The sequence below is a fragment of the Arvicanthis niloticus genome, chromosome 1 (assembly GCF_011762505.2).
Source record: "Arvicanthis niloticus isolate mArvNil1 chromosome 1, mArvNil1.pat.X, whole genome shotgun sequence".
Taxonomy (NCBI): domain Eukaryota; kingdom Metazoa; phylum Chordata; class Mammalia; order Rodentia; family Muridae; genus Arvicanthis; species Arvicanthis niloticus.
The window spans coordinates 59,396,116-59,419,396 of NC_047658.1; the positions used below are offsets into that span (position 1 = coordinate 59,396,116).

Here is a 23,281-nt window from a genome sequence, read left to right on the forward strand (position 1 = left end):
TCCAAACAGCTTTACTTGCAAACGTTCATGGAAATGAGTCATTGGTCTGGTTCCAGCCTCTGGCTTCTACTACACCGTGAATACTGAAACCTCACCTGGACTCCTCTTCAGTATTTTGTTGTTGACTTGTGTCATGAAGATCCTGCAGCTTTAATTCTGTAAGACTGGCCCCTTTACATGCTCCAGCAGTTCATAAACGGGGTAGATGTTGGGGGTGGGCCCACTCAAAGCCCTGGATCTGGGCCTGGGTACTAGCTGAGTTGTTTAGTCCCTACCAGCTCTTCTGTGCCCTCACCACCAGGAGGGATAGCTCTCTCACACTACACAGTGAGGGGCAGGGACATCCCTCCAGCTGCTCATGCCCTCAGGGCAGTCTTTCCCACACTTGCGCACAACCCCAGCCCAGCTCTACTGTATTGCCCAAGCAGGCAGCAAGGCATGGGAATAAATCAAGAAACGTTAATGTTACGAAACAGTTTATTTCTAGTAACTATGCTATTCATGAGATCTCCAGAATTTACTAATCTTGAAATTTAAAGTTTGTACCCCTTGACTAACCAACATCTGCTTGTTTTCACTACCACCCTCTCCCAGTTCCCAACAGCCACCATCTTACCTTGTTTCTCTGTGTTCAACATTTTTATATTCAACACAACAATAAAATCATCCAATGTTTGTCTTTCTCTATCTGACTTTGTTCACTTAGCATCATGCCCACAAGGTTCACCAATATTGTCACAAATGACAGATTTCCTTTCTATGGCTGGATGATAGTCTATTGACACAGTTTTTTTTATCCAGCCATCTAACAGCAGACATTGAAGGATGTTGCCATGTCTACACTACAGTGATGGTGGCTGCAATTTAAAGGGGGTCCAGACAATTTTTTTTGAAGAATTTATTTCATTTTCTAGAAACAAAATAAAATGGGACTCTTAAGTCATATGGTGAACCTATCTTTAATTTTGGACCCTATGTTTAATTCCTCAATCGATTTTTCATGATGCCTGTATAAATTTACATTCCCACCAGCCCTGTACTCAGATTCTCTTTTCTCTCCTTCCTTAACCAACACCATGAGCTCTTATATTTTTAAACATTACATTAATTTACTTACCCTTTCATTCACTTATGAGTGTGTGTGGATGGGTACGTGAGTGTCATGGCACATCTGTATAAGTCACAGAACAATTACATGGGGTCAAGTCTCTTCTTCTGCACTGATCTGAGTCTCCAGAGGTTTACAGAAAGCACTTGGCCCTGAGCCATTGTTCTGGCTTTCCTCTGTTTTTCCGAATAACCATTCAAACAGATAGTATGATGTCTTAGTGGAGCTTTGATTTGCACTTCTCTGGAGATTAGTGATACTGAACACCTTTGGGAAAGACAGGAATTTTCTTTGAGAAAATCCCAATCTTTATTCAAGTCCTTTGTCCATTTTGAGATTGGATCGTTTGATTTGGGCTATTAAGTTGCAAAAGTGCCTTGTATTTGTTTTGGAACGTTATCTCCTCATTGGCTGTATGGTTTGTAAATATTTTTCCCCAAGTCCATGGGTCACTTTTCCAAGGTGTTGATTGTTCTTTACCTGTGTAGAAGGTTGCACTCGGATGCAGTTCTACCGCTTTGTTTCTGCTTTTGTTGCCCATGTACTTTGATGTCCTTTTAAAGGTCTTCAGCAACCCTCTGATTGCCAAGGCCAGTGAATACTTCCCATTGTTTCGCTTGATTTCTATTGAGCATTTGATATCCCCATCACTGCTCTGATTTGAAGTCTCTCCTCCCTTTGTTTCCTGATAACCCCTTCTGTTTCTCCTGATGGGTCTCAGTGCCCCTGTTGTCTTTGCAGCTTTCTCCTTGCTCCTTCTTCTCCTTCTTCCATTTTATTGTGCCCAGACCTAATCTTCCACCTCTCCTTCCTTTTCACTTTGTATACAGCTACCTTGCCTCAATTACCATTCCTAATATAATTACTCCTTTTCTTTCTTTCTTTCTTTCTTTCTTTCTTTCTTTCTTTCTTTCTTTCTTTTTTTCATCATCTTGCTATGTAGGTCTTGCTATGGCTTCACCATCTACATTCTCCTGCCTCATAGTCCCAAGATTTCTGCAATCACAACTAATACACATTCATCCCTGCAATCACTTCTAAATACATATTTAAACATCTACCTTACTCTCCAGATCTGCATTTTTGTTCACTCCATTTGAATTCCCACTGTGAATTTAGAATATATAACAGAAAATGTGTTTTTCAACCCAAAGCAACACTTTCCTGCAGTCCTTTCCTGCCAGGACTGTTACTATAGGTTCTCATTCGTTTAAGCAAACCAAAGGTTGGTCTCAGAGATGGCTCCATGAGTAAGAGCCTTTGCCGACACCATCACTCATGTTAAAAAGCCCAGTACAGCCATGCACATAAACTTTTAATCTCCATGCTGGGAAGTACAGAGACAGAGTTTCATGAATCACAACCTAGCTTCAGATTCAACCCAGCCCTGACTCAATAGCATAAGAGAGAAAACAATAGATCTAGCAGGACACACAGTGGCTTACTTTGGCCTCTGAACATGCACACACAGCTGCATACCCATGTGTATACACCACACTCATGTGCACACACACACACAAAACCTTGCCCTTCCTTAGCTCTCTCTCCAACTATGTTTATCAATATCCATTCCCCTTCTGAGTTTTCTTGTTAAAACACTTCAAACCGCTCCATTGTCTCCATCCTCATGGGCATAATCTTGATTTAGATATCATTGTGTTTTCCACAAATATTATAGCAGCAACTGTTACATTCATCATTTTGTATTTTTAAAATATCTAGTAAATTCCTTGGTAGACTGAATTCTCCAAGCTGGACATAACCATAGTGAGACTGCCTGAAAGAGCATGGGTGATTTACTTTTAAGGTAGGCCATGTGTGGTAGTACACATCTGTAATGCCAACACCTGGAGGACAGAGGCAGGAGGATTGCTGCAAGTGTGAGGCCAGCAAGCCAGGGCTACAAGGTAAGCCTCTATTTCAAAACTAACAGAAGTAGAACAGATTTAAAGTCATCTCTACAGCAACCCTGTACTCACTATACTCTGACATGCTTTCTTAAGTGGGGAAACAAATCACTGGAGCTAATACACTAAGAACATACTAGCCTGCAACTGACCCCAGAAATACGTGAATACCATTCACCATGTATCAGGCAGAAGAACAGCTGGAAATCAGTTGCTAATGTTTCCATGCCTGCCAGATTCCAAGAACTTGCTATGACCAATGTCCAGGGAAACTTGAGTCGTCTGAGTTTTAATAAATCTAATGCATATCACAGCAAAATAGACACTACGGTGTTCATTTAATATATGTCATAAAAATAAAAGTGTCAAACAAAATTACAATATTAACATCACTATATTTTGAATGATGCCTTTGTTCCTTGTTATTAAGGTAAACAGGAATCCCACTTACAACATTGGTTTGTGAATCAAAACAATATTTTCTGATTTATTGCTGTCATAATAAAAATGGTTTTGGTAATGGTCCTGAAAATGACAATCCATTTTATCCATATCCACAGAAGGGACGGTTTTGACTTTGGATCTAGAAATGTTTAAAATCTTATCTCTAGCAACAAAAATTCACCCCTTGAAGCAATTCAAGAAGAGTTACTCACACTTGCTTCTCAGACTCATGTGTGTGCATGTATATATGCATGCATGTGTGTGCATGCACATGTGTGTTTGCATGTCTATTTGTTTCAACAGAACAATATCTCCTGGAGTTGTATTTTTTTCAATTCAGTTATAGTCATATCCTATGAGTTCAGAACTTTCGTATCTTTAAGGTAATTCTTTTTGTCTGTTTTCAACCATTATTCATTGCCACATGGGCTTCACCAATACACAGGTGACTCATGTCATAGATTAACAACTTCTTGAAAGACTTTAAGGCAGAGTTTTGTTATGTAGCAAGCTCAGGGTAGCCTTGAACTGATTTTCCATTTCTTAAATTTATTATAGGCTGGTGTTTTGGTTAGGGTTTTACTGCTGTGAACCTACACCATGACCAAGACAAGTCTCATAAAGGACGACAGTTAATTGGACAGGCTTACAGGTTCAGAGGTTCATCATCATCAAAGTGGGAGCAGGGTAGCATCTAGGCAGGCATAATGCAGGCAGAGCTGAGAGTTCTACATCTTCATCTGAAGGCTGCTAGTAGAAGACTGGCTTCCAGGCAGCTAGAATGAGGGTCTTAAAGCCCACACCCACAGTGACACACCTACTCCAACAAGGCCACACCTACTCCAACAGGGCCATACCTTCTAATAGTGCCACTCCCTGGGCCAAGCATAAACAAACCACCACAACTGGTAATGACAACAAAAATAGAGAAATGCCTGAAAATTTTCAGAATTCTCCAAGAAAAGAACTATGGGCTTCACCAAGGTGACTTTTGAGTTGATTCCTGAAGGGTACTTCCGGTCCTAATAACTGCCTTGCTCAGGAACAAACAACTGACAAAATCACACTGTGTTCCGGGAACAATCAGAAATGTTGTGTGTCTGTGTTGTGAGAGGGCAGGAAGTAGAACACCATCTCGAGCAACTAGGTTAGGGTCAGACGGTGGAAAACCTCACATGTCATGGTAGGTAACAGGAATTTGATAGGACTATTATAGGGAAAAAAAACGTTAAGTAGCCCCTAATATCTGCTCCAAACCCAACTAAAAAAGAAATAGAGCATCCCTTTATTTGCTTGTATATATAGTGGGCATGATATGTGAACATGCTTATGCACAGAAAGGAAGGAGTCTGTGTGTGTTCTGTAGTAAGGACAATCTCACCACAGAACATGTTCCTGGATGGCACAGATATGCCATCATCATTGTGTTAAATACCTATGTAGAAGGATTAACAGTAATGGCCATACATAGTTTCAAAAGCTCTGGAGTTCCTAGTGAGTACTTTAATACAGCTGTGATCTGAGGTTAAGTAAGTCACAGACTAGGGATGTGGAAATTAGTCTCATACCAGTTGGGTCCCAGCCTGAGACTTGGCAAAGCTGCCTCCACCTCACTTCTCAGACATGGTGTTTACACTGCACTAAACTGGCCACACTTTTTCATGTTCATCTGACTCTTCTTCTGGATCTGAGACTTGTCCCTCTGCTAAAGAGATTTATAATCCTTTTCACATGACGATGATCCTTAACTATTTTTAAAAATCATATTAAAAACTGCTCAAAGTCCAAGAATACACCTGATCAAAATCATTTTTAAATTAATGTTCACAATAACAATTGTCCTTTCTGCTTCCTAGTTTTTCTAGAAGACAAGGTCAATTTCTATGTGCGTGTAATAATACTATGGAAGTATATTTGACATTTTTATTAGCCATGGTGCTGTGTTGTTTCAGTCATTGCTTTCACATTTTTTGTATGTGTAAGTATGTGTGGGGCATGTGCATATGTGAGTAAGATATGCGTGCACATATGTATGTTTTAGTGTATTCATGCCGTGGCACTTGTGGAGAGGGGATGCCAACCTCAGGTGTTGGCCCTTACTTGCTTGGTTTGAAACAAAGTACTTGTTTTTGCTGTACATTGTTACACATCCCAGGCTAAGTGGCCTTTGAGCTTCTAGAGATTCTGCTGTCCCCACCTGCTCTCTCACTCCAGAGCTCTGGCATTATAACATATGTTACTATATCTGTCTTTTATGTGGGTTCTGGCAAACTAAGATCTTTGTGCTTATATCATGTTTTACTCAGTAAGCCACTTCCCCTTCCACTTTCTTACCATGTTTGAACCCACTTCCTTCCCTTTCTTCTTCAAATACTAAAGATATTTGTTCATTAATTGATAAAAACTCCATATTGTTCTCTGCTATTTGCTTTTCTTACTTAATGATGCTATGAATAAACTTCCAAGTCAGTAAATCTAGATCTAATTCATTCAAGTGATTGCGGACAAGTATAATCATATCACTGTTAAGTAAACCTTTAGTTATTGACAAACTCTCAGCACTTTCCTGCTCTTACCAACAAAGTTGCAATAAATATTCTTAAATGTAAATCCCATGTCTATAAGTCAAGGGTAAGTGTAATTAAAATCTCAATAGATTTGAAAGATGACTTTTCCCCCCAAAGGCCACATTCTTTTGTTACCACAAGCTTATCAACTTATCTGTGGACATATTCTGAGAATCAATAAAACACAACGGCTGAGCTCTGAAGCAAAACCACTTGGTATATACTCTAGCTCCCCTACTATGGCCCGTGTAACCACACACTAAGTTACTGCACTCTATTCAAATTCCATGTATAAAACTGTATGAGAATGATGCTGATGAGAAAACATGTAAAATGTGTCAACTGCTTGGTAGTGTCAGGCACATAGTAAATAGTAAAACTCAACTACAGTCACAGTTACGATGCCATGGGTAGTTATATGATCAGTTCATTGTATTACTCTAGTATTTGTTTTGCATAAAGATGTGGCAGAAGATGGGCCCTAGTTCACTTTGAAACCCAAATTAATAGTTATTAAAGGAGGAAAGATCAAGAATTGCCAGCTGTCCCCACAACAATACATCATTTAATGTCTTTCCGCAGTGTGTTCTGCAAGTGTTTCCATACTCTGCCTATGACATTTTGATTTAATGGGTACAAAGGAAAAGAGCAAGCTTCCTAAATAGCACACAATAGCAGTTGCCTATGGCCATTTCAGTACAGAATCGCTGCCAAGTTTTCATGGTAATCACCAGGAAAACATCTCATTTCTCTGCCCCCTTTTTATTTGAGACGATGTCAGTGGCTTTGTGTGAAATGAATCAAGCTCCAAAGAAAAACCGGTTTTTTTATTTTTTTATACAAAGAATGGAAAGTAAACATTACATTTTATTGAGCCACTGATTCAAGAGTGGGCCATGCTACATCTTCCCATCTGTTTTGTTGAAGCATGCAGCGAACATTCCAACCACATATTTACACTCAGATCCAGTTTAATGTGGATCCAAACACACAGAGAGATCAAATATTTGAAACTTCTTCTATAGATTACTTTTCTGACTAAGAGACAAAAGTGGTACTTAGCAAGCTTACAAACAGAAGGCTTTCAAAATCAACTTTTAGGGAATGTAGGATCCGCTGACATTTCATTCAACAGACTCCATCTGTTCGCAGAGCATTGCTGCTTATCATGGTAGGAACTGGTGAGAAGGAAGCTGCTTAACCAATGAGTTTACTGAGGCTACTTACAGAAGCAAACATAGTTCAGAGAGCTGCATCTCCAAAGCCTACCCCAGCATGGTTGATAAATTCCAAAACAAGAACCACTAGAGCTCTCAGCACAACTTGCAGGCAGCTCTACTGGAGTGAACTCAGTCAGTCTGAGCCACTCTGGGACATCAGAGCTCGTCTCTGTCTTCCAGGCTGTTTGGCTCATGTGAGACTCTTCTGGATGCCTGGGCTTGGCAAAGAGTGTATCTTAGCAGTCCTTACTGCTTATACATGCTTGGGCGGGGGTGAGGGTAATGTATTTCACCAGTTTCAGGGACTTCCTGAAGCTTCTGAGTTGCTTTCTCTATTAAGTTTTAATTAGCCTATTTTAGAACCTCTTGAGTCTTAATGAGTTCCCCTATATGAAAAAATGTGTTATCTCGGAAGAAATTGCCATACAACAGAAGCAGAAAGATAAATACAGCAGGATTGGGACACTGTGGCCAAAATTCTATTAGAAAGGAAAATATAAAGGCAGTGAAATACCATGCATTAGGTCTTTGTTGCTATTCAATGAAAGGAAACTCCATTTAATCTGGCTTAAATGAATAAAGAAATATTAGATCATGGAATGAAAAGTATAACTATGTTGTCTTCAAGTAGGGTATCATGGAAGGGCTTACATAGTATCACTGGGAGTCCAAATCCCTCATTCTGGGTCTGGTCTCTGAGTATAAGCTTCATCCCCACAGACTGTGTGATGGGAGGATGGCTTAGTAAAGCTCCACTCCAGTCTATGTCCTCCAATATCACATCTAGCAGAAAATTCAGATTATCTTCCATAATAGTATGATATAATTCTTCTATGTGTTTTTTCTATGTGTCTCTCAGTGGTCTGCATTTAATTGCAAGTTCATTCCTAAACTGAGCACAGTGACTAGAGGGATGTAGTACTCCAACTGGTCAAGACTGAGTGACAGAGTAAAGCCAGACAGTGGGCTGGGGTAGAGAAAATGGGTGATAAGGCAAAGAAGGAAAACTGGACTCAAAGCACGCAAGCAACAGTAAAAATGATTATCAATGATAATTGAATAAAAATGATTATTATCCAGGATGGGGAGAACTAGGTTTACAAGTAACAGAATAAGTATATATTGTTATAAAACTGAAGTACTTAAAAAATTTACAACCCAAACAAATCAAAATCAAATGGAAACCTCAAATTTGGAGAAAAAAATGTGCCTGTAGCATCCACAAAAACAAATAAGAAAAATAGTAGAAATAGAAACAGAAAAGGGGCATAAATAGATTGTTAAAAATAAATAATTTTAATGAGAAAACTGTTGGTCACTATTAACAATGAAAACTAAACCTCTGTTGGTTCTTTTCTTATTAAATAAGACAACTGTGTAATACAGTGGTGATGCCACATCCTTGGCAAAAAAATAAATGAGAAGAAACTTTCTGTCAAATTGTCTTCTAATAGTTGCCATTTTCTGTGCTATTATTTTATCACTCCAGGAAATTCAAGCTAAGGAAGGTAGTTTATATGTAGGAAAAGGCTTTCTCATCAAGCCATTATAACAGTACAAATAAAAACTATTAGAAACCAACAAAATATCTACACAATCTAAATGAAGAAATGAAACAACTTATTCCACACATACAATATATGTGACTCTACAATATACATACACAATAAACATGAGTCAGCCATAAAAACCCTTCTTATTCAACAGTATAAAAACTTTGAAGAATTATTTCCATCTTATTTTTCTATTTAAGAAGTCCAAAAAACAGCGAACCGCCGGTGGCTCTGCCCTTAAGGCTCCCGCCCGCAGAGGGCGCCCCGTCTCTTGGTGCGCCGGTTCGAGTCCCGCCGTCTCTCCTGTCTTCCCGCGTCATCTCGTGGGAAAAAAAAAATCCAAAAAACAACATAAAAATTTCAAACTGTAGGAGATATAAACTATTAAATAATACAAGATTCAAGAGAGGTATGTCAAATGTACTGAACTGTTAAGAAACCCTTTCTCCACCTTTTGTTCTGATTGCACAATAAGGGGAAGAAGAACTCTGCTTCAAAACAAAAGAAGAAGCTAATGGGTTGTGTTGCCCGTGTTAAATTGACTGATCCCAAATTCCTCCCATCTCACACTGACACAGAGCCTCTGACCCCGAGGAACAGTGTGCATCTATCTCTTTGAAGCGCCAGCCCTACAGATAAGCTTCTAGTTGACTCGTGGGCCCCAGTGTTTGCTAGCAATGCCAGATAAGAAATTCTAAACACAGAAGGAAACTGCAGGGCCATTGGCTGCTCAGCATCAGGAGAGCTTCGTCCATCTAGCTTGTGTTTCCTCTGGCCAGTGGCCCTGAAAGAATGTGAGATTACACTGTAGCTTTTGCACTCCATCCAGGATGACAGACTCTGACACTTAAGAGGTATGGAGGAGGAATGCCAAGCTGTTGAGATAGAAGAAAAAGGGACACCCAGAAGTGAGGCATGAAGATAAGATCTCCAAACAGGATCTCTGATTCTGCTTAGCGGTTTCCAAGGCCTAGGGAGCAAATAAATTCTCCTAAAGAATGGTAGGGAAACAAATGTGAGTTAAAATCCCTGCTATTGAAACTCTGGGAACCCTGTGGTTTTTCCACCCCCTACTTCATTCTTACATTTGCTAATTACTTATTGAGTGCACAGGATAAGCCCCATGTGACTTCTCAAGAGTTTTGCTAATAGAATCATACAAGGCTGACAATTAAACGCAGCTCACAGGATGCATCTACTATGATATTAGAGTCACTTTTTACACCAAGGAGGCAGCTGGCTTTAAGCATAACTTTAGAGAATTATCCCAGTGCTGTAGGGCATTTCAGAATGGAGGAAGCATCCCTTATCCAGAGGAGTAGACTAAGGAGGCATGCATGAGAGGTGGAGAGCAGTATAGAATGCTTCTTAAGGATGAGATAAAGGACGACGGGAAGTAGACAAGTGGCATTTCTAGCTCCCCTCCGATTGACTTATCGAGGAAGGTGAGAGGAAAAAGAAAACAAACAAACAAACAAAAAAAAACCCACAGATTTTTATAATGCTACATACTTTGTCACCCTTTCCTTTGCTCCAGAATATATACCTCTTAGCTCTCTGACCACCTGAGATGCCCTTGCAAGGTTGCAAATGAAGGCATAGAAACAGGACAAGGCAGTGACCTGTAACCTATGAGGATACCGTGGCCATCATATAAAAATGGCATGCATCAGCCAGGCCACAGTTGACTATACAACGATGTCACCTTCAAATTGCAACCACAGTCGTTTGTAGTTGCAAGGGACCAGCTAATAGATGAAATCTAGCTGTCACACATTTGTCAAATACAGAGTGTACATGCACTGATGATTGCACAGCCTTATGTGTAAGATAACATGCAAACCTGAATAATATATATTTCAAGGATATGTTTGTATATACATATGTATATATATATATATATATACACACACACACACACACATGGGATAGGATATAACAACTTTATTGAATCATTACTGTGTATTCAGGTATTTGTGAAGTAAAGGAGAGAAGAAAATAATCCATATATATGCATGCACGCATGAGAGAGAGAACAGGATGGAAAATGAGTGGGAAATGAATATTGATATGCAATGTAAAAAAATAAGTGTTTAATTGTCTTGTGAAGCTATTTAAATGGATTGATTTTTATATTGTCTGGCTTAACTAACTACAAGACAGATCTTACAGTTCCTTTGCTGATGAAAAACTCCCCCCAAATACAATATAGGTAAAAGAACATTGTTTGAGTTAACTCTTCACCACAAGGATAGATAGCATACATGATGAGAAGGCAGTGTGAGGGAAGAAGGCTTTATTTTGGCTCACAATTTCAGAGTACTGTGTAATGGTCACTTGGTTCCATTGCTTCTGGACCCCATGCACAGTGAGGCAGAACACCAGAGTGAGGAGAGGGAAGTATGTCAGTGTGGCACCTCATGGGGAACAGGAGGCAGAGAAAGAGACAAAAATGGTCATGGGCAACATGTGCTCTTCAAAATGTGCCTCTGGTGACCTACTGCTTTCAACCAGTGCTGGTAGCCCAGGAAAAATGACTTCCTCCATGATTGGTCCATTGTCAGCACCTAATCCAAGCACCTGTCAAGAATATCAGCAGCTGGAGACCAAGCCTTTTAGCACATGAGCCTTTCGTATCCAAGCCATGGCAGATGTGAAGTCGAAGAGCACTGACTTTGGGTTTGCAATTGCCTTTTTTCAACTTATGCTCTTGTGTTTACTTAGCCTTTCTGAGCAAAAGTAACGACTTCTGCAAATGAATGACCTAAATGGCAGTGCTTGTTGTTGTTGTTGTTATTATTGTTGTTGTTGTTGTTGTGGTGGTGGTGGTGGTGGTGGTGGTGGTTTGGTTGGTTGATTGTTTTTTGGTTTTCTACCAGAATTTCTCCCAGTTTGGTTTAGGAAAGGTACTGGTTTGTGAATAGAAATAATCAGGAGTTGGCAAAATTTTCTGAAAAGTGCCAAACTGTACATCCACTGAACTTTGAAGCCCTTCAGTCAGTCAGCACTCTGGAATTGTAATTTGAAAACAGCCATAAACACAGACGATACACGCATGAATGGATGCTGGTTGTGTTGCAAAATGAAGGCACACAACCAGACTGTGGCTCAGATGTGGGTGCTATCTGGATACAGCAAGTCTATGGTGAGGTGATCTTGGAAGTGATAGTGAATCCTTTTTCTTGGTTGGTATTTATGTGACCAGTTGCAACCACTGTTCTTAAATATAAGTATGAGAAGACGGTTAGGGGGAAAGTTTTTGTTTTGCTAATAAAAAAAAAAAATAAAAGACTAACATGCTAGCCATATCATTTCCCTTCAACTGAGAGATGTGTAAAATCTGGTGATAATGTAGTATTCTGAGTTTTACACACAGAACAAAAAAGGACCAACTGCTGTGGCACCTGCCTGTACTACCAGCAATTTGGGAGGTAGAAGCAGAAAGATCCCAAGTTTAAGGGCACTGGGTCACTACTGTGCTTAAACGTAAGGATATATTTCCCTGAGAAGTGAAACAAATGACAACAACCTCAATGGACCTAATAAACTACAGTATTTTTTACTCTCTATGGTCAGATTTTTCTGTTTGTAAGCCAGATCTATGACCAAGTAATTATAACGGTCCACTGGATGCTGTGAATGCTAATATGCATGCCCCAGAGAAAATGCTCAGTAGATGTTGGTTTTCTCTAAAGTGCATAACAAAGAAAATTGATGTCATTTTCCTCAGGATCAGCATGAACATTCTGCATAATCTCCTTTTATGAATATGTCCCCTCCTGTGAATTACTTTTCAGTATCATCTCTAGTTTCTCTCTAATTCTACACTGCTAAGACCTCGACCTAGGAGAGAGGAGGGCTAGAAAGAACATCTTATTTAGCAGGAGCCTAATTATGAAAGCTGGCAGAAGATTGCCAAACACACTCAGTAACTATGAATCAAAGTCTCCCTCTGCTGACCCAGCCTGCATTGCATACAAAGAGCTTTCATCCTGGCCTTGCAGCTGCCTTCAGATATGAAGACAGGAAATGTGTGGGCTTCCCTGCACAACTTCTGTCTCATAGCAGACTCTCTGTACAAATTCCATGTCTTTCTTCTTTCTCCACCTTTTACTCTCAGTCTGAGATTGTTACAGAAGCAGATTAAATATGGAAGGGAACCCATGAAGAAGATACCCTTAGCCTGAATATAGAAGAGAAGCTAGGGAATTGCTCAAAGACAGAACAACAAGGAACAAGAGTTTAGAAATGCCCAGGATATACATACATACATACATACATACATACATACATAGCCACTTCTCTCCCTTTCTATAAAAGAAAAGCCTATATGTAAAAGAAAAGCCTACTCACACAAAGTACAGAGGCAATCTCATATGTCACAGCAAGTATAGTGTGAGGGTACAGAAGGGTTAGACGCTCCTTGCTTGTCTGTCTACACACACACACACACACACACACACACACACACACAAACGCGCGCGCACACACAGGAGAGAGACAGAGACAGTGACAGACAGAGAGAGACAGAGAGACAGAGACAGAAAATTTAATAAACATTTGTGGAAGCATGAGTCACTGTTGGGGTAGATGAATGGCCCCTTGAAAACAGTAACAGATAACATGAACAATAAGCAGCAATGAGTGAGCTGGCTACCTCTCGTCTTGACCTAACTCTGAGAATTTTTATATTCTCTTGTAGCTATTCATATCTATTTTGTTCCAAGTACAGTGACAGATACTCTATAAAAGAAATGTCCATAGATGTGATCCCATAAATCCTACTTATAAAATCAGGCAATGGTCCCTGGGTCCGGTTGCCTATCCTTGCTGGGCAGTGTTCAGGCCTGAACGCTGTCCAAGTGCAGCATCGCTTCCAGCCTGATAATGGTCGGATGAGAAAACCCTGGTCCTTGGGGAGGAGCTTCTGAACCTCCGGCTCACACTCACTCAGAACTCCTTATCTAGTGACTTGGGAGGTTTCCTTTCCAATTATATATGTGAGCCTCTCACTGCTTGCAGCCCAAAGCCTCCTACCTTCCATGTTTCCCTAAGAAGCAACATTTCACCTTGGTCTAATCCCAGGATCATTGGTAAACTAAACGCTTATAGCTGTAAAATGAAGAAGCAGAGTGAGAGGCGATGCTGAGGGGCAGAGGTGGGGCCTACCTCCTTCCTGCAGACAAGCAAGCAAGGATTCATTTCAGTTTAATAAACTTTACAGCCTTGGTTGGGATGGCTATGCTATCAAACATTCTGAACTACCAAAAATCTGACACTGTCGTATTTAAATAATTAGAATTATAAACTCAGCACTGGGAAAGCAGAGATAAGCAGTTCTGCAGGACTGGAAGGGAACCTCTAAACCAATGAGAGACTAAAAAATACCAAAATGAAAGGCTTCGGAGGTACAACACCCAAGGTTGACCTCTACACACATATATGCAGTATGTATATGCAGGCTTATATATATATATATATATATGAAAATACATACACAAAATCACATACACAGGAGTTTGAAGATGCCTCCTCTTCCTCTAGTGTAGAACTCGCTCATGAAAGCATTTACCTACAGGGTCTGCCATTTGTTTCTTATTGAGTCATGTGTACAAAGTTTATCTCTAATAGTCTACACAGACCTTTTTATAGGAAGAAACTTTTGTAGACATCACAGAACTGGGTATTTATGCATATAACATATACAGTATTGGCTTAATTTTGAAAGGAGTACATTATAAATACATTGTAAGAATGATTTTAAACAGTTTCTTTGTTAAACTATCTATAGCCAAAACAAAACAAAAACACTATATTCACTCCATCTTGGAAATGTTTGTTTAAATGAAGCTAGTATTTGAACCATTTATTCATGCTTCCTCTAGGGAGAATATTTTCCCTACACTGGGATCTGCACAATATGAACTTCTGCTACAGGCATAAGCTATAGGCAACACACCACAACATGCACAGGTTTACAGTTCTTTTTATGAAATGAAACTTTATTATATACAGGTGTCATAAGCTGGCCTGTATCTTTGGGGAAGTTTACAGACAAAGCAAAACAAAATTCATAGGCATGGTAGAAATACAGATGAAACTAGATTAATATGAGGGCTGGAGACAGGAATGGGAGGTTAGTTTAGACTTGCCTTAATAGCAACCTCCATGCAATGAAATGTGATGATTCAACACTAGTTGACTGAGTGGCAGAATCTCTTTTTTTGCACTAGTAAATAGCCCCAAATTGACATTTATATGAATTATGTTACAAGAAATGTGTAACTGTATCAGAGAGATTGCTTAGACAAAAGGGATAGAATTAACAGTGGCCTGAAAGGGGGGAAATGGTATTTTTTCCCTTTTAATGGAGGTTCTAAGAGTCTTAAAGAACCTTTCAAAGACAGGTTTATTTACCTGCTGTATAAATAATATGTACTCCCTATAAAAAAAACAAAGAAACAAACAAAAAACCGCTAAAAGTTGCCACTAATCCCAAATCCAGAGACCATCAAGATAACTATTATGAGGGAATTCCCATCCAGTGTTTTTTTTTTCTTCTCCCAGTTCCTCAAAATCAGCTCCATCTTAAGACCTATGCTTACTGTACTGGACACCATAAACCCCTGAGAATATATATTTCACTGTGTCATAATATTATCTTTTATTTTCATTACCTCTAGCACAACATAGGCATCTCCACTTTAAAGTAGAAGATAATTTGTGGTATACAAAAATGTTTTCCAGACTGGAGTTATACACAACTCTGGGACTCTATCACAATTATTTTCATATTACTTATCCTCTTCTTTATAGAACCAAAGCTATTTGTATTCTGTTTCACAGAAAGCACATTGCAATTTGACCTGGGAACACTTTCCTCAAAGAGACAGGAGTCCCTCCATCATCAATAATAATAGTTGATGTGTGAATTCAACTTAGACCCTCAGCAGCAAATGTACTTAGAGAGTTATCAGAGCTCCTACTCTGATAAAAACTAGGATATTAGAAGAGTCGTGTGTGTGTGTGTGTGTGTGTGTGTGTGTGTGTGTGTGTGTGTTTAATATGATTCACAGCAAGATTTGAGGACTACTGTCCTAAGGAACTGAAAATCTGTAGATCATCTTTTGGGAAGTAGATTGCAAATTTGCCTTTCTGAGAAACATTTTCTGTAAGTTTACAGACACAAATGTCTGTTCCTTTTGTTTGCTCAGTAGTAAACTGTGGATATAGTGGACTTCCGAGCTAAGGAATAAATAGAAGAATTAGTAAGAGTGTTCTGTAAATTACTAAGTGGTGAAGTCGTACACAGAAATTAGTCATTGTTATGGTGACCCTGAGTTTAGGATGGAAGATTTATATTACCAAGCCCTGGGGATAGCCAAGTGGGATGTGGACACAGATGGTTCCTAACTTCCACATATTTAGCTTTTATACAACCCAATTTTCACACATTACACATGCCACCCTAAAATGCCTTTCCCACACCAAATCTGGAATTCCATACACTTGCAGCTTAATGAGCAATTTGAGGCATCCTGTGGTTGCACCGCCAGCCAGCCACAGCTTGGCTCCGGCAAGGTCACTTCTTTTCCTGTCTGAAGTTCTTCTGTATGTTTTATTGCAGCTTACCACTATTGTTTGCAAAGCAAACAAGAGGAGAAAACTGTCTTTAGTCATCTTTAGCTCCTATTATATTTCTTTGGCAGGCTTGGGTTGTGATTGCCTCCTATTTTTGTTTTATGAGTGTGATGGCCTTACATACCTCCTCGTTCAAGACTCAATATTTCTTTCAGGCTCTTTTCTCTTTCCTCTGCTCAGTCTGTTCTTGCTCCTTCTCAGTTTTATGCCTGGCGAACCTAGCTGTCTGTTTTATAAGTTTAAGTATCTGGCATGGGCTTTCTCTGTGGCTGTTCAGACTTGTTTTTCCCTAAAGATTGCTGGCCTAAAAGAAAGAATCCCTGAGGTGTGAGTATAAGTGCCTGGGGAACTTGACCAACTTAGAAAGCATGGGCACAGGACAACCGGCATCCAGGCTTGCCTTTCCCTTCCTCCTTCCACTATTCCCTCATTGTAGAATAAAAACGGCTTTACTTTTGTATGGTAGGGCTTCAATAGATATACATGGTGTCTTCTTAGTTCATTTTAGAAGTTTTTGTATTCATTTGTCTCAGCCCTCTACCTGTATATCACTATCCCTTCCACATCAGAGAGTCACATACGTGGAGAACTCTTCTGATGTGGTTTCTACCCAAGGTCTAGAGCTCCTGTTGCTGTGAGCTAATCAGTGGTGATGGTGAGAGGTCAGGCATACGACTGGCTTTGCTGTTCTAGAAGGTTTGATGGTTATAGCCATAATGCATGACCTGGGTCCCTTTTTGTCCTGTACTTGTGTTCTCTGGACTTGTACATGTGTTCGCCCAATGCCTGGGTCAGTCAAACTAATCATAAGTGTTTCAAGTTGGCCAAGAACAGGAAGAAGTTGAGGTAGAAAATTACTACAAATAGTAATTTTAGTGTGTGTGTGTGTGTGTGCGCGCGCGCGCACATGCGTGTGCACATGAAAATACAAGCAAATAGCTAGCCTCTGCATGAACATGCAAAAGAGCGACAGCTTCAAGGGTCTACATTGTTTTTCTCTTCTTTCTTAATATTTGTTTGAAAGAGGGTCTCTCACTTAATCTACAGCTTTCCATTTCAGCTAAACTGGTTGGCCAGTCTGTTTCCATACCTATACCCCTTACACACTGAATCCCTACCCTGCACTAACTCTGGGTTACAGATAAACATGACCAGGCCCAACTTTGTAAGTGGGTGCTGGGGATTCAAATTCAAGTCCACGTGTTGACACAGTGAGCACTTTCCCCGCCAAGCTACCTCCACAGATTCTAATTTGGATAGTTGTTGTTCTGGTTCATGTTGCTTTCACATTTTAAATAATCAAATATATGTTACAGCATTCAGGTTTCTATTTTTAACTTAAGATTAAAATATATATATAATGTGTCTTGGGAAATTCATAATTTGTTTAGTTCTTGGGGATAAAATTCCTCATGTAATAGGTAAGGTTATTATTTCACTTTTATATATTATACTTTTCATATAAATTTTTAGGAACTCATTAAAAACAAAAATAGAACTGCCTCTAAAAAAAAGATATAATGTGCAGAAAAGTATTAAGAAGAAACCAGTAGACCCTTGGGCTAGAAAAACAAATATCTGGGTATTTTATTAGTTTTCTAGAAAGCTTATAGCAATTTTGTAACCCTGCCATAGTATTTACTGATGAACAGCCCAGGGTAGCTAGTTTTCTCTCAGCAGTGAGCAACATGCAGAGATTCTTCCACATTCTGCCTGTGCTTGGACTTCCAGTTCTCTGTCCTATAATTTGTTCGCTGTGGGCTCCTGCCCACGGTTTTGGTACAATCTCCTGTGGTGAACTGGTAGAGTGACACCACCCTAACTTTGAGGTTTCTGGCAGAACATCACTCTGGTGGTGCTATGGTTGCTCCAGAGTTAACTGCTGAGAAATCCTGGCCAAGGCTTGTTTTGCCTGTGCATTCAATGCTGTAATAAAGCGCCTATTCCCTGTCTCCGCTGCTCAAAACAAAAATGACTTCTCCAGGTGGATCTAAGTCCAGTTAAGAACCAGCTGTTTTGCATGGACTAGATTCACTTCTGTGTTGTTCAGCTATTTCCCAGGGCAAGAGGAGGCAATCTGTCTCTAGTTAAGTTTTCCAACTAACTAGTCTGTCTGGCCAAGACATTGACTGTTCTATCCACCAGCAACATTTACCATGCCACATGCCAGGTTAAGCAGTCCTAGACTAACACTCAACATGTACTTAACATGTACTTAACATGTATGTCTTGATTAATAAATAAGTGTCATAATCCTCATCTCAGGTCTCAGTGTGCAGGAGGCTTAGCCTCGAAGATAACGTGACTGGCCTGAGATATATATATATATATATATATATATATATATATATATATATATATAAATATATATATGATTTATATATAAATCATATATATATTATTTTTACATATAATATATAATATATTATATATAAAATACTATATATTTTATATATTTATATATAATATATTATATATAAAATACTATATATTTTATATATTTATATATAATATATTATATATATATAGTAATATATAATATATATAATATATTATATATATATGTTAAGTTCCAGGCCAGTGTGTGCTACGAAAAGAGATATGTCTCCAAAAAAAAAAAAACCATAATCATAGCCTAGATAATCTATAAAATCTCATATATCAGTTAAGTGTTTGACATACATCATTCAATCTCAACCAATCGATCATTTGATGAAATGTTTAGAGATCGGAAAATCGAGGCATTGAAAAAAAAAAAAACGTGTTCCAGAATATACAGGTGATTAATGATGGGATAAGGGTTTAAACTCAGATTCCCAAGCCCATTTCATATAACAAAAATAAATAAATTTTATATTTTTCTTGGTCTCTTTCAATCCAAATACTACTATCCACATTTGTTTCCTTGTTTTTTAGTTTACTTTTGTTTATGTGTATGTGTGTATGTATGTCTGTGTCTGTGTATGCATGTATGTCATGTGTGTGCAGGTGTCTAGGAGGTCAAAAGAGGGTGTTTGATCCCTTGGAGCTGGAGTTTGGGACAATTAGGAACTGCCTAACATGGGGCTGAGTCGTCTGGCACTGGAGAAGGTGCTCTTAATGGCTTAGTCATCTTTCCAGACCTGGTTCCAACCATGCCGCACACATCCACAGTTCTTTTTGTTTTTAAACCATGGAGCAGTATGCGATGGGTGAACAAACCATAGTTTGTTTTGCCCTCCACTCACTGATAGGCATCTGAATTGTTTCCATTTTGCTGTTGCTGTTCTTTTGAGACAAAACTGTGTTGTGTAAGCCAACTATGGTAGTTTGAATAAAAAAATGACCCCTATTGGTCCATAGGGAATAGCACTACTAAGAGTTGTGTCCTTGTTGGAGTAGATGTGGCATTGTTGAAGGAAGTGTGTCTCAGTCTCTTCTTGCTGCCTGGGGATCTAGATGTAAAAACGCTCAGCCCCTTTCCAGCACTGTGGCTGTCTGCACTATGCCATGCTTCACGCCATGCCATAACATTAATGGACTAAACCTTTGAAACTATAAACCAGCCCCAATTAAATGTTGTCCTTTCTAAGAGTTGCCATAGCCATGGTGACTCTTCACAGAGATAGAAATCCTAACTAAGACACCGGGCTATCCCCAAGCTGTGTAGTTCAGTATAGTCTCAAACTTTCAATCTTCCTGCCCCAGTCTCTTGCATACTGGAAGAGTGTGCTACAATGCCTGCCTCCACATTTTGCCTTTTCACTGAAATGTAAAAGCTATAGGAAAGTTCCACTTCCCAACACGTGTATCTCACTATACAGCCCTTAGACAAGCCTCTTTCTCAAGTAAAAAGCAACCAACACCCCAGAAAGCCCTTGCTCCCTTCTTCACCTCAGCCTCCCAACCCGCCCCCCCAATTTCCCATCACCTCCATGCTTTCAGCAACATGGATGAACCATTTGTCCTTTCTAGCTCTAAAAGAATCAAGCCATATTTGCATGCTTCATACATACTGTGTCTGGTAAGTTATACATTGTTTATGACTCTTTATCCATCTCATTGTTGATGGTTCTTTGCATGTTTGTAGCTGGGCTCCAACGTGCAGTGCTGCTAGGAACATTCTGGGAAGTCAGCTTGGGTCCTTGGGCAGAGCAACAAGTGTTCTTAATCACTAGTCATCCATACAGCTCCCTAAGAACATCTTGGGAAGATGTCTGCAGTGGAACTATGTGCACGCACCTCCAGTATGTGGACTGGTACCTGCTGTAGGAGGCACGTGTGTTCAATCTCAGTAGGTGCTGCCAGTCTTCAAGGTGGGTAGGCCTCATGCTCTGCTTTTCCCAGCCACACCGGAAAGTCTCCGTTGCTCTACATGCTTTCCATCTTTAGAATTTAGACATTTTAGGGCAGGTGCAGTGGTATGACATCATGCTTCAGTTGCACAGAAGCATTTCCACGTTTAGGGTGTGGTCATACATCCGCAGTTCACCATACTCCAGCCCCGCTTTCTTTCAGGTCAGGTGTTCATCCACTGTAGTGAGAGGTATAGCCAATTCCCAATGCTAATCACTGCATACCTCCTGACACATGAGAAGACAGGAGCTCAGCCTGAGCATCGTGAAGTACAACAGTTAAATAGGTCTCAACAACAATGCTTCCCTAGCTCAACTCTGCCAGCTCAATAACAAGCTATTCAAGGCAGGAAAACTAATGCTAAGGCACCCCACAACTCTTCTCTAGAGATCTTCCAGGGAAGCCCTGACTGAAGGTGTCTCAAACCGCCATGTTTCGGAAATACTACCCTGCCCTTAGGGTCACTGGAAACATGCCCGTATGTCTTTCTCATCTTTGGTGTTAGGAAGCAATTAAATCACTTTTAAAATATCACTTGGGTTAAGTGCTTCCTATGAGAAATCTAACGAAGATTGTATTTTCTCCATTTTAAATGTGTGGAAAAATGAGGCACATTGAAAAATGGCTTGCCCAACTTCATCAATTAATGAAAGTGCTAACCTGCCCCCATTCCCAGGGACACTAATAAAATATGCATGCACATGCGCTGTTACACATATACTCTGTGACAAGGTGAAGTCTAGAAGAAGTTTTGTGGGCTTTAAAATTATTAGTTTTTATGTATATGCATTAATGCCTACATGGTATATAAGAAATAGATGGTATGGGTACCACATGTATGCCTGATGCATATGGAGGCCAGAAGAGAACACTGGCTACCCTGGAGCTGGAGTTACAGGTAAGCTGACATGTGGATTCTGAGAACCAAGTCCAGGTCTACTGCAAGAGTAGCAAGTGCTCTGAATGGTCGAGCCATCTCTTCAGCTCCCTAGATAGCATAGTTTTAAATCCTTCCACTCAAAGCAACCTTCCAGGGGGGGTGGGTCTTTGTCCTTAAATTCTTCTTCCCTTTATATATGTCTTTGTTTACACTTAGTCAAACTGTGGGGAAGACCAGAGGTCACTCTGTTAGCATTCCAAGAACCCAGAGACCTTCTATAAGTTCCAGCAAAAGTTACGTAGCACACATCTTCCAAACAGTCATCTACAGTTTTCCTTTCTAAGTCTCATTCCTAATGGATAATAACCCTTCACTGTTAGTTCCAAAGTAGGAATCATTGGTCTGCAGGGAAGACACCACCTACAATACACAGGACAGTGGGCCAATTGCTTACACTCCCTATCTCTATCAAGCTGCCTTCGATGGCAAGCCCAGATGGATTTCTCTGGATACTTGACTGTTTGCTCATCTTTATGGGCCCTCTGCTACTTTAAATCTTCTCTTCTGAGTTTAACTCCCTGCACAAATGCTTCTCTTGCCAGAGGGACAGGTTGTCTCAAATGATGTAATAATTCTTCCTGACAAATTGATCCCATGTCACCTCAGGTCTCTGCAGACTTGTTTCCAGTCACTCGTCAGCCCTATCGCTTACAACCAGTTCTTAAAATCCAGATGCAGGATGAGCCGAGATTCTAATTTCAAATCTCTGCTGGCTCACACTTGGGAGCTGTTCTGTCTTCCGTCTCCAGCTGGCCCACTATCATGCCCTTTCCTCTGGAATAAAGACTTCCTCACATTCATCTCCACATTCCTCATACTTATACTGGTGGAATTTATAGCTTGTTAATGCAGCCTTGCCCCATGGAGCAAGCAAAAAGGAACTGGGCTGGGGTTCTGCCTATGAAGCAAGGACTAGGCACAGTTCCAGCTTTCCGCCACCCTTACTGCTGTCTGCAATTTCCCTCTTCCCTTATACCTGCCCTGTTAAAGGCCTGCATTGTAGGGGTCTCTTTAACTTTCCCAGCAGACAAAACTTGGTAACTGTCTAGTTAAGCTTCAACACACATACACACACACACACACACACACACACACACACACACACACACAAGCCTGAATGAAAACCATGGAGTCAGATTCTTTCCTCTGTTTAATACTCCAGAAGTTGGAGTCAGATTCTTTCCTCTGCCTAATACTCCAGAAGGTCCAGGCCTACCATTGTGACTCATGCCTATACCCTTGGCTATCTGAAAGACTAAGGCCAGAAAAATCAGGAATTGGGTCTAACCTGGGCAACATAGGTAACAATTGAAAGCTTGTCTAAAAAAATTAATTTAAATTTACTGTGATAGTTCAATCAATAAAGACTTTGCCATGCAAGCATGAGGGCCCAAGTTCAATTCCTAGCATCCATGTAAAAAGGTAGGACATGTTGGCACTCCATTGCTGAGGAGGAGGCAGACAGGCATAACCCTGGACTTCACTGGCCGGCCAGCCTAACCTATATGACTAATTCCAGGTCAAGTGAAAGACTTGGTCTCAAAAGTCATGGTGGATGGCTTCTAA

The 23,281-nt window shown here is 40.0% G+C and overlaps 1 protein-coding gene across 2 annotated transcripts in view; it reads right to left on the reverse strand.

Annotated features, from left to right (window-relative positions):
* Positions 1-6,832: 6,832 nt before the first annotated feature.
* Positions 6,833-23,281, reverse strand: part of LOC143442908 (uncharacterized) — a 33,227-nt gene continuing 16,778 nt past the window's right edge. For both annotated transcript variants that reach the window (XM_076937634.1, XM_076937603.1), the window contains one exon: positions 6,833-9,119. The gene's annotated coding sequence lies outside the window, so the exon portion shown is untranslated. The remainder of the gene's footprint in view (positions 9,120-23,281) is intronic.